The following is a 10,993-nucleotide window of genomic DNA, read 5'->3' as shown; positions in this document are numbered from 1 at the left end:
AGGATCTTGCAGCGTATACAGGTGTAGCCAGCACCTAGAAAGAGGGACAACTTCTTCGTCTTCAGGCGCAGCATAGTGGCGGCGCATGCCGGTAGTGGAACCGGTCACAGTTGGTACACTACATTTGGAGAGAAAAAAAAAACCCTAAGGGGACACTTAAGAGCCCCGCCCTAAGGGTATGACGTGATAAGGTTAGTGGATTAATGCCTATACATGCGGAATCGGTCATTCTCCACTTTAGAGTCATAGATCCCTGGGATCTTAGACCACTTCTGGGGCAGTCGTGCAGCGGTTAAGCGATGCACCCCTGCCCTGCGATGGCAAGTAATGCCAACGGTGGGGCTTGTAAGACGCAAGTTGCTGTTCCCGTGCGACCTCCCACGATCAGTCATTTATATAACTGCCACCTGCCACAGTGGTCAGTTTGCTCACAACCGGTGGGCAGGTTGTGATGACGTCACAAGGTCACGTGACCTAGGTGGCCCACCTGGTTCGCCGGAGCAGCCGGTTGCTCCGGATGGGAGGTTTCAAAGGGTCTCCGACGCCGCTGAAGCGACGCCGAACAATTTTTTCCACATGGAGGTACTAATGTAGTCTCAGTAAAAACCATACCATACTCTGAAGCATGTATCTGTAATGTAAAGCTTCTGGTTGGGCTTGGAGGTTACGGCACAACTGAAAATGCTTCGACTCAGTTATTTGTATAATGACGTAGATGGACACAAGGCACTGGAGCATAAAAAATACGCGTGTCTCCTTCCTGCGTCATTGCCACAATAGCAGCGAGGGCCGCGATTCAGGTTCTTTTCCTCATAGCTGCCTATTATTCTGCCCCTAATTCATAAATGGCGAGAGCTCTAACAACTGCAGCAGAATATCACTGGAAGAGTAGGTACATCGCCTCACTTATGTCGTACTGGCCTGCGTTTTGTGCTTCGCGAGAAAAGAACGTTGTATACAACAGAAAAAAGATAGACAAAAGGTTGAGTGCGCAGGTAGAGGATTGTTAGACGTGCGTCATTATTTCACTGATTTACGACTACTGGGAACGCAAACAGACAGATGAACCTGTTTCAAAGCATTTTAATTTCCTGATGCGGGAAATTCCCAGGTTATGGATGTTAGCACTGGCGTCGCGCGGACACACTGCATGAGACTGCTGGGAATTCAACGCTGACAACTGCGGCTCATAATTCAAGTACCACGTTTATGGCCCATTGTGCCAGTCAAAATTCCAGGCTGGCTTCAGCTGCAACTCGGCATTCAGGAATTGAGGCACTGGACGAAGTGATCGAACTGCCTACCGGTGGAGCTTACCACATGCTAAAAGCTGTGTTGAGGTTACGCCCTGAGTGATATAGATAAAATGAAATGGCACTCGTTATAGCGTGGTGCATGAAAAGCTTTGCATACCCGTTCAGCAAACTCCTGACATAAATACATACTGCAGAGGAACCTCAAGCAAAACACAAGAGGGCACTGTAACTGAACGTGATATAAACCATCTAGTGATATACCGCACAACGCTGGATTAAGAAAGGCGTAACCAAAATTTAAATTATATGAAAGCAATCTTGCAGCGATGTGTGCAATCTGTGCAACTTCAGGGAGACTTGTACAGCTCGCGTCAGTGGAGATAAATTTGAGCTAGGATGAACGGCAATTTTATTTACAGTCTTGCTTGAATCCCAATCTTCTTTGAGCGATTCTCTTGAACCATTCTAACGCCATTTTTTCTTCCGCTGCGAAACTTGACTATTAGGGACTATGTCCTTTAACGAAAATCTTCGTAAGCTTAGCTTGTAAAGTTTAAGCCTTGGTGTCGACCCCAGGACTAAAGTGTGGATTTGCCTTCCTCTAGCTCAAAGAAATCTTGATTAGCTAAACTAAAAAAAAAGTATAGTTGTAGCTTTGGTGTGCCAATAGCCTTAAATTCCCTAGTAGAAGAAGAGTGTGGTTTTTCCTTGCAGTTGCTGAAATAACTCTTATTAGCTTAGCTGGTATGGTTTCAGCCTTGGCGTGGCCATTGTCTTAAATTGAAGCCCGGTAGCCAAGTGTAGATTTTCCTCCCGATTGCTGAAAGAACTTTATTATCTTAGCTGGTTAAGTGAATTGGTGTGGCCATAGTCCTAGATTCGAGCCCCGGATCAGAGTATGTGTTTTCATTCGTACTAGTGAAGTTCGCGGAGCTGTGCGTTGTTTTGCCGCATCCGGTTCGCATTAGTGGAAACCCCATTGCGTTCTTTCTCTTGTGCCCTCCGCACAAGTGCAGAGAAGGGGGTGAGTCACGCTCGCTACCCAGCGGTATAAGGGAGCGCCGGATAGCGGAGGATTACTGGAAAGGTCAAACTCCCCCCAGGGACGGATTCATTAGGTCGCATCCTGTGTGCACGTGCTTGCGGCGAGGCGGATCCGAGTCATAGTGCGTGCTTTTGTCCCATGTCTGCAGCGGCGTGCGTTGACAGCTTGAAGCGCGGTCAACAGGATATTGCCACGCTAGCTGCAAGCATGAGGAGCGACGATGCTTAACAGATAGGTTGAATTGACTTTACTTGAACTTGGGTCAACCGGACGTTGGGAAAGTGAGAGTGTTCGCGAAGCTCGCAGCAGGAAAGCATAATTCTCCAAAATTGTGATGGTGGAAAGTGTACATATGTGTACAGTGTTTGTCGCGATGAGTTACCTTCTTTCCCCAATCATTGATTGGTTGTGTTGTCCTTTCCGAATTGTTGATTGATGATGTTTTCCTTTCCCCAATAATTTATTGGGTGGATGTTTGTGCAGTTACCTGATTGGGTATTCTCCCCACCGAAGGCGGGGACACAGGGTTAAAAACCAGCTGTTTCGGCAGGACCGAGCGCTGGTTTCGTCACGTAGAACTACGAGTCAGTAAAGTGTAAATATGTTTTCTCCTTGCTTGTATCTTCCTTTGTGTCATTAGTTGTTATTAAAACTTAACCTCTCCAGAAGTGTCCTCGGGCAATGTGATTAAGCAATTCGAATCTGCAAGACGTCAAGCATCCTACAACAATCATCATCAACCCAATTTCCCTCTACAAGATCCAAAGGGGACATCAACTGTACTGTTGAAGGAAATCTTGCATGGCTTAGCTGATAACATTTTGTCCTTTTTGTGGCAATAGTCTTTCACTTGAGCTCCAGTCCGAGGTGCGTATTTTAATGTGACTCAGGTCACTCGCTCCTGCGTCTCACGTCTAACCACAACTCTGACACGGCGATTCTCCTGTTCCTTCCAGCTGGTCGTTATGAGAACAGTGAAAATTTGGGCAGTGTTGTGCCTATGTAAGCAGTGTATTCTGTGAAATAGGTGGCATATAAAAATAAGCCGTACGACCTCATGTCATTTGCTGAAACGATGTATTGGTACGTATGGGAAGCCAATAAATACACACAAAAAAGAGAGGTGATGAAGGCATGATTTAATGGCTGCGGGCGTAGCGCGAGCGTTCCGTCTCGAGCCAGTGCCCGCTTAGTTTGGTTTGGCAGGCCACAACCTGCAATACAAGTATCGATGTCGCCATCCCGCCCTCTATACCGGCCCTTCCCTTGTCGTGCCGAGAAGACACGACGAACTGAAGACCACGCAACGAGTATACGTTATGACCCCGTCGATCCGAGAAGCCGCCTACCGTGGCCACACAGTTCCTCTGCCCATGCCATTCGGTGCGTATATGGGCACAGGCCTTCTGCTCCTGGCAAGCTGAGGCCCAAAAATTAGTGGAGCACGGTTTATCGGATCATCATGTCATCCAACGTGACGGCAAGCCCTTCACCATTTTTTCTCCCACTCAACCATCCGGTCAGGCCCATAGTCGTGGGCTTCTAATCGTCACTGGTCAAGTCAGTGACAAAACGTCACATACCTTCCCATCTCGAAGTCAGATTGTTCAAATTTAGTAGTTTATCTAAAAATCACCAAAAACTAAAGGTAAATATCCAGCACTGCGAAAGGATTTCTGTAATAATGGCTTAAAAAGGCGAGAAAAATATGGCGACGCGGATAATTATACATGAGTTTATCTCTCAGTTCCACACACAAACAACACTGCGTACAAGAGTAGCCAGAACAAATAACAGCCTGTTGTGCAATGTACTGAGCAGAATTATATGTATTCGACCATAGGTGGTGTGTTTTTCATGGTGGCTTTGAGCTTTTGTGTTGCGTGCCTAAGGTTCATAGTACCCCTTCGAACGATGCGTAGTCTACGTATCACCTATTGTATTGTTTACAGTTTAATTCAGTACATTTCGATCTGTCAGTCTTCGAAGTTCAGTTCGCACTGCCATGAAGAGCGAAAATGAAGATGCGGAAACTCAAATTACAAAAAGTACATGGCGGCAGGACAGCAGTATAATGTACGCTGGGCTAATATCACAGCATTCCATGTCTCATATGAACCAAAGAACTAATCAATATATGCGGAACGTGCTTTGAACAGACTTAAACGGTTACTTAATAACAATCGAATACTAAGAAATGGCTAGATTTTCATTCGCAAGGTACAATTACCCAATTATATAGTCGTCATTCCATTTCTTTTTCAGCGGGTGGCTGTGTTATGGACGGTTTGTTAGCGGCCGCCAGGTAGCACCCAGCGCGTCTGCTTTCGAGCTGGCGGGCATGACGTCACGCCTAGCCTCAGCGGCGCAGTACGTAAGTTGGCGCAGGATTCCTCTCCCGATCGTTCCTCTGGCTGCCGCGTGATGGCGCTACTGGTACTGTCTCTGCGAAATGTGATGCGGTTGGTGCACCCGAAGGCAGGGCTGCAAACTGAAGACCGAAATCCCGTGGTTACCTTCCACAGTACGTTGTTGAGACGACGCACGGTACGAACCTCAACGGACAAGCAGGTCTTTTAAGAGCATTGCGCATTGCAGGGGTGAAAAATAAAAAATAAAGTGAGAAAACAATCGTAAAAGGACGCAGGACCAGGAGAAGACGCACGGAGACTGTCGCCGGACTTAGGACTAATTTATAAATGGTTCAACCACGTATTTCAAACCACTTGCGCAAGCGTAAGTACATGCTTGCCACATTTATCAAACTCCGGACGTCAGTGCAACTCGGAAAAAAATTGCCACTCCTTGTCAGTGGTGATAAGACGGTTCACTTACTCAAACGCGTTCGTTCTTTTTGATTAAAACGCTTGTAACATGCTAGTTTCCACTCCTGCCTAGAATTCCCGCCGCCGTTAATGCCGTTAAAGCAAAGCTGAGCAGTTTTGGCACACTTTCACACGTATGGCTAGGTTGCTCCCTGTACCATGACGCAGCATCCTGCCGTGTTTCCTGAGGCGCTCGTTCAAGAACTCCCCTGCCTACCCTACTTAAATTTTTCCACAAGAGGTAGGGATAGAATAAACTACCGCAGCAGCACACTTTGTAAACTTCGTTCGGTGCTTTGTTTTGCAGGCAGGTTCTCGTAGAGAGCCGTAGATGCGGACGCAATGACCGGAAAGCTTGCGCCGGGCCGGAAACACCAAATTCACACCAAATTTCCGAGAAACATTTTTTCAGCCCATGAGAAATTTCATGGTAGTAGGGGATTGCCTAAAAGTTTCTTGTCTATCAGTTGGGTGGGCGGTATTGGCAGGAGGCCTTTTCATTTTTTTCCCTAAGGTTTCGGCGACCGCCAAAAGCAATGAGGAAGGAAAATCAGAAACCTCCAGTCGGACCACCTGCTCGGCAAGACTCTGCTGCATAGCAGGCGAGCAATTTTTCCTCAGCGCATTTGAGAAACACAGGTTCGCAATGCCACGTTTAACTAGCTTCGAGTGAGCGGAAGCATAAGGCATGAGCGCCTTTTCAGACCGAGGAGAGTACAGCCGGCCAAATCTTTAGCAGGCGTGCGCGATGGCCGCGTTTTCCGTGCTCCTGCCCCTTCTGACGGAGCAAACTTGGGAAAATATCAAATCTAAGCACAGGCTCACTAAGCCCGTGCTTAATGAGGAGCTTTCCGAAAGTTTGCTTCGTCGTAAAGAGCAGGAGCGCAGAAAAAGCGGCCGTCGCGCACGCTGCAGCTAAAGATTTGGCCGGCTGTACTTCCAGCAAACGTGTCCGTCAGCTAAAAACTTGAGTTCTAAATCTAGAAGCCTAATGGTGTTGTCAGAGGGCAAGTCTTTGGTGAAAATCATGTTCTTGGAACAGGCACTAAGACATTTAAAATTTGCATCCTTTTTCGCTGGCTTTGTACCAACTGCACCCAAAAATCGTCTTCGCCTCGAGTACTAACACTGGATGACACCACCCTCCTTTTAACAAAAAAGGAACCCCTCCGGCGCCGCACACGTGCTCTAATCCCTCCGTGTGCGGTAACCCTCCCCCGTGGTCTTACCCGTGCAGAGGAGGTTGCGCTTCGGAGGATCCGGGTCGGGGTTGCCCTAACTCCGGCCATTACACGAAAGTGGCCGCAATTCGAAGGTGTATATCCCCGCCCCGGGTGTCCAGTCTGCAAGAACCGAAATCTTGAGGCCGACATTCACCACCTGCTGTGGGTTTGCCTGGCGTTGAAGCCGACAAGAATTCGGCACCTGGAAGCAGCGGGTCTTTCGCCCGACAATAGCGTTTCATGCACCGCTTGGACACAAGGACCTCATCAACGTTCACTGCTCGATTTAATTAGATCAGCGAACCTTTACGCATTTATTTAGGCATCCTCATCTACCATTCTATACCGTTTTATGCCCTGAGGCAATCAACATTGCATAAAAAAAAAAACTGTACCAACATGTACCAACACGCCCAGCAGTTCACGTTTCTAAATAATAAATGAATCCAGCAACAGCACTCAGACACGTGCACGTGCACGTGCGTTAGAAAATACACCCTCCTAGGGTCCTGCGCTGAGTTCCAGACGTGGATTTCGAGTGCATCTGCACCAACTTTTCCTGCCCTTTTAGGTGCAAGACTATCCTAATGGCTTGTGGGGAGCGCGGGTCAGTGGTGCCAATGGCAGAAATGGAACAGTCACACAGCCAAGATAACTTCCTGGACTAGTCCAGACAGGCCCACTGAAATCGGCACACTTAAAAGTAATCCTCCGCCGCGTATCTTCTTTAGCAGCGCGCTTTCTTCAGGACGCCCCTTTTTCTCCTGTTGTGCAGCAAACAACGCACGCGGAAGAATGCAAGGAATACTGGTTACTTTCTCCGTAAGCCGTTTCAGCGGCCCCGGCTGGCTCCGGCCGGAGCACAAGCGTTCCAGACGCAGATTTGGGGCCGATTTGAGACAATAAAAAGCGGACCTCGAGTTGAAACAGCGAGCAGTCAATGCGTTCAATGTGCGCGAATCGACAGTGCGCTCTGAACCCTCAGAAGAAGACTGTGGTGTGGGGGTGTTGTACCTACATAACGTTGAGTCACGTTTTACCCTTGAACTCGCCCTATAAAAGCGCGGTAGTTAAGAATATTCATTCTGGGTTTTTTGCGCAAAAGACACGACACAAAAGAAACGAGGTAGACAGGACAAGCGCTTACTAACAACTCAGGTGTTTATTGACGGAACATTTGCTTAAATATAGCAGCTGCTCTTATCAAACATGAAGAGGGAAAGAAGAGACTTCGCATACGTATATATCTCAGATCAGTACAGATCCCATCATCGCACGAGTGAATGCATGTTTTGAGCTCTAATTTTGCGCAAGATAACTGATTTCTTTTTTTGAGAGCAAAATTGAAGGATTACTGACACACGAGTTACCCGATTTTCCTATCTCATTAGCCTCAATTATCTCTCTTCCAAGTTGTGTCATGCACCGGCGCAGTACTGACGTTTTTTCGAGCGCGGGAGTGCAGTTGCGGCAATTCCGAATATGGTCAATCATTTTGCTACCTGACTTGTTCTTGACATCTCTTGCGTGCTCCCTCAGCCTTTCATTAAGGCACCTGCCAGTTTGGCCAATGTACTGCTTACCACAGGCAAGTGGTATCGAGTATACAACACTCTTTTTACAGGCCACGAATCGCTGCTCGTGCCGCTTCGAACAAGCGACGGCCGCATCCTCCGCATTCACTCTCTTGCATATCCTGGAGAGTTTTTCAGGAGCGTTAAAAACCACTCTAACACCAGCCCTAGCACCGATCTTCTTAATATTATGCAAGATTCCGTGAATGTACGGAATAACCGCCACTTTATTCCGGTCAATTTGATCGGGTATGCTGGCTGGTTTCTTCAGCAGGTTCTCGGCAGTTGATGCCAGCAAGGCTGGCTGGCAGCCTGCGCTCGAAAGGCGCTGCAACTGGATGTCAAAGCTGCGTCCTACCAAATGCAGGCAGGACTTGCTCAGAGCGTTGGAAAGGCACGATTTCACAATGCCTCGTTTCACGGCTTTGGAGTGTGCCGAGCTGAAGGGAAGCAGGGGCTTGTTGCCTCTGGGCTCAAAGGCCCAACATACGTGTCTACCTCGTTTCTTTTGTGTCGTGTCTTTTGCGCAAAAAACCCAGAATGCTTAGGCACCAACTAGCCTGCAAAAACATACTCGCAAGTTAAGAATAGTTCTCTGCACTATAGCTCCGCAGAGCACACTACTTATCACATAAATGGCGGTTAATTTCTAACATTCCTCCTTCTTGAGCGCACTGCTACCCTGATGCTGAGAATTGCTACATGTCGCACGAAACTTGGACTCAGACTCGAAATTCTGTAGACTGGCAATACGCTTTACGTCTTAGTGACACAATGTTTACGAAAACTTCAGAATGCTTATCATCTTCTCGAACCTAAAACATGGCGGTCCGTGAGACTTCTTATAATTGTAATATAGAAAAATTTCTTACAAGGGGAAAATACCTCTCGGGGACCCATGACAACGTGGAAAATCAGCCCTAGCATTTTGTTTTGATCACTGGAGCAACTTGAAGCCCGTGCTCGCCCATGCATGTCCCCTATTCCCCTTCCACTGGCCACGTCTGGTTTCACGAACCAAGTGACTACGAAAACAAACATTCGTTTCCCGGTAACCTTCGCTCTGCCTGTTTTGAGAACGTTAACGCCAGGTTCAAGACAGGGGGTGGATGCTCTCTATGGCCATGGGATCACTTCCCCGTAGGGTAGTAACCCTTGCGGATGCGTTTCTGCCCCTTTTCTGCGGACGAAGTTGGCTGCTCGAAAGCTTTCTGACGACGACGACCGACACGGTTTGCCTGGGGAACCTTCGCGTTAACAGTTATCAGCGTAATCTGAGCACAGCTTATACACATGAAATTCTTTTGCTCCCATTGTCGGCGCGCCGCGGATGACCTTAGCGCCCGAACGGAGGAGGACACGTAGGTGAACCTGAACCATGACCTGAAGCAGCTTTGGCGAAGCTTTCAGTCCGCCTGGTCCTACGTGCTGTTCTGCCACAAGCAGCCCTGGTAGCACAAAATGTTGCAGCAACATTGCAGCAATGTTTCACTGCAACGTTGCTACAACGTGGATAATGTCCTCTTGAAATCACATTCAGGTAACGTTAGCATGCAACATCACAACAACGTTGCTGCCACGTTTCAACAATGTTGCTGCATCATTGCTGAAATGTTCAAGCAACGTTATGTAATGTTTCAGGAAACATAAAACAACATTCCATTAACATACAATATACGCACGCATGCTGCATGCACACCTTGAAGATTGTGCTCCTGCCGTTCATAGCTTGACCAGCCAGCAGCTTGTAAGAACGGCAGTGCTTAAAACAGACAAACAAATGTGCAGAGTGACTAGTAAGACTTTTTATTGCTCTCCGAAGCTTGACCTCGGAACTAATGGAGATATTTCTGGCCTGTAATCGGCAATGCTGCATCCTGCACGAGTCCCTGCTGAGTGTAGCCCAAGTTCTGCAAAGTAAAAAAAAAGTTGAACTTAAAACTAGGAAATCTGATGGAGAATACCTGCAAGAACAAAAATGTTCTACTAGCTTTTGTATGCAATCACTTATACCACAGACATGTTTTGACAGAAACATGCCATGAAGAGTGCGAAACATGGAACTTAGATGTTCTTTGCAGTGCAGTGCTATGACTGCAGAGAAGTCATGGTAAAATGAATTTGTGTCCGCAACCAAAGCACGGTATAGCTGAGAGTCGGCACTGCAGATGGTTCATATGGACACCTTGTTCAGTTTGTTTTTGAACCTTCTGTTGTCCAAGGAGCGTATCTGTAAATAATACTGTGCATAAAAAGAAAAAAACATGAGCAGGGAGAGATATTCTATAGAATTACTAGTTCACAATACCACCACGCAGCCGCTGTCATAACTGTTCCACAAGTGCTGTCCAGACTAAGGCCTGCTGTCGGCCAAGTTGAATGTCACAGTATGTGCTGACAGTTGTGCTCATAAAGCACAATACACTCAAAAGGCATCTTGCACTTGCAGCAGCTGCATCTCTCCACATATTTGACAAAGCACTGAGGTGAACGACTTATGCAGAAACAGTTTCTCACCTTTGCTTAATCCTTGATGGGGCATAGCATAGTCAATCAGCTCCATATGAGTGCACCTTCTCTGTGACTCTTGCAAACTTTTTCTTCGCTTCCACTGAAAAGTTCAAAACCAAGAATGCAGAAGGTTGTGTGATCAGCCATTGCAGCAAATGATATACAAAACCTATTCTACAATTAGAGAGAATTGCGAGCCATGACAAATTTTGAAGAATTCAGTAGAAAGTAAGAAAATGACAAGTAATTAAATAACTAATTACTGGAATGTAATGGGTCTAAGGGCATTACACTTCATCTTTACTCTAAATTATTTTGATCTTTTTATTGCCATTTGTGCACATTCTTTGCCTGCATATGGAAAAGCAGACTAGTTTATAATACTTAATTTCAGCCTTGAATTTAAGTATCTAGGACCTATTCATATGCAAAGAAAAATTCAGCACAGCAGTGGCTTTCAAGAAATGCAAACCGAGGCTTTCAGCTACTAGTGATGCTCTGAAAGTGACATGGCTAGATCAAAATGACCTCCGATACTGTTGATGCAAGGTTGTCGTGA

General features: G+C 46.8%; 1 long non-coding RNA gene across 1 annotated transcript; it reads right to left on the bottom strand.

Moving 5' to 3' along the window:
- Nucleotides 1-9,708: 9,708 nt before the first annotated feature.
- On the bottom strand, nucleotides 9,709-10,633 carry LOC149330979 (uncharacterized). The gene is made up of 2 exons (XR_016285532.1): nucleotides 10,441-10,633; nucleotides 9,709-9,833 (listed from the first exon to the last, which is right to left on the bottom strand). It is a non-coding gene; the product is annotated as an uncharacterized LOC149330979 (long non-coding RNA).
- Nucleotides 10,634-10,993: the final 360 nt, after the last annotated feature.

Source organism: Amblyomma mixtum, chromosome 9 (assembly GCF_055824585.1).
Source record: "Amblyomma mixtum isolate Tamu chromosome 9, ASM5582458v1, whole genome shotgun sequence".
NCBI classification, from domain to species: Eukaryota; Metazoa; Arthropoda; class Arachnida; order Ixodida; family Ixodidae; genus Amblyomma; species Amblyomma mixtum.
The sequence above is the reverse complement of the archived record's forward strand: the minus strand, read 5'-3'. Positions and strand labels throughout refer to the sequence as shown.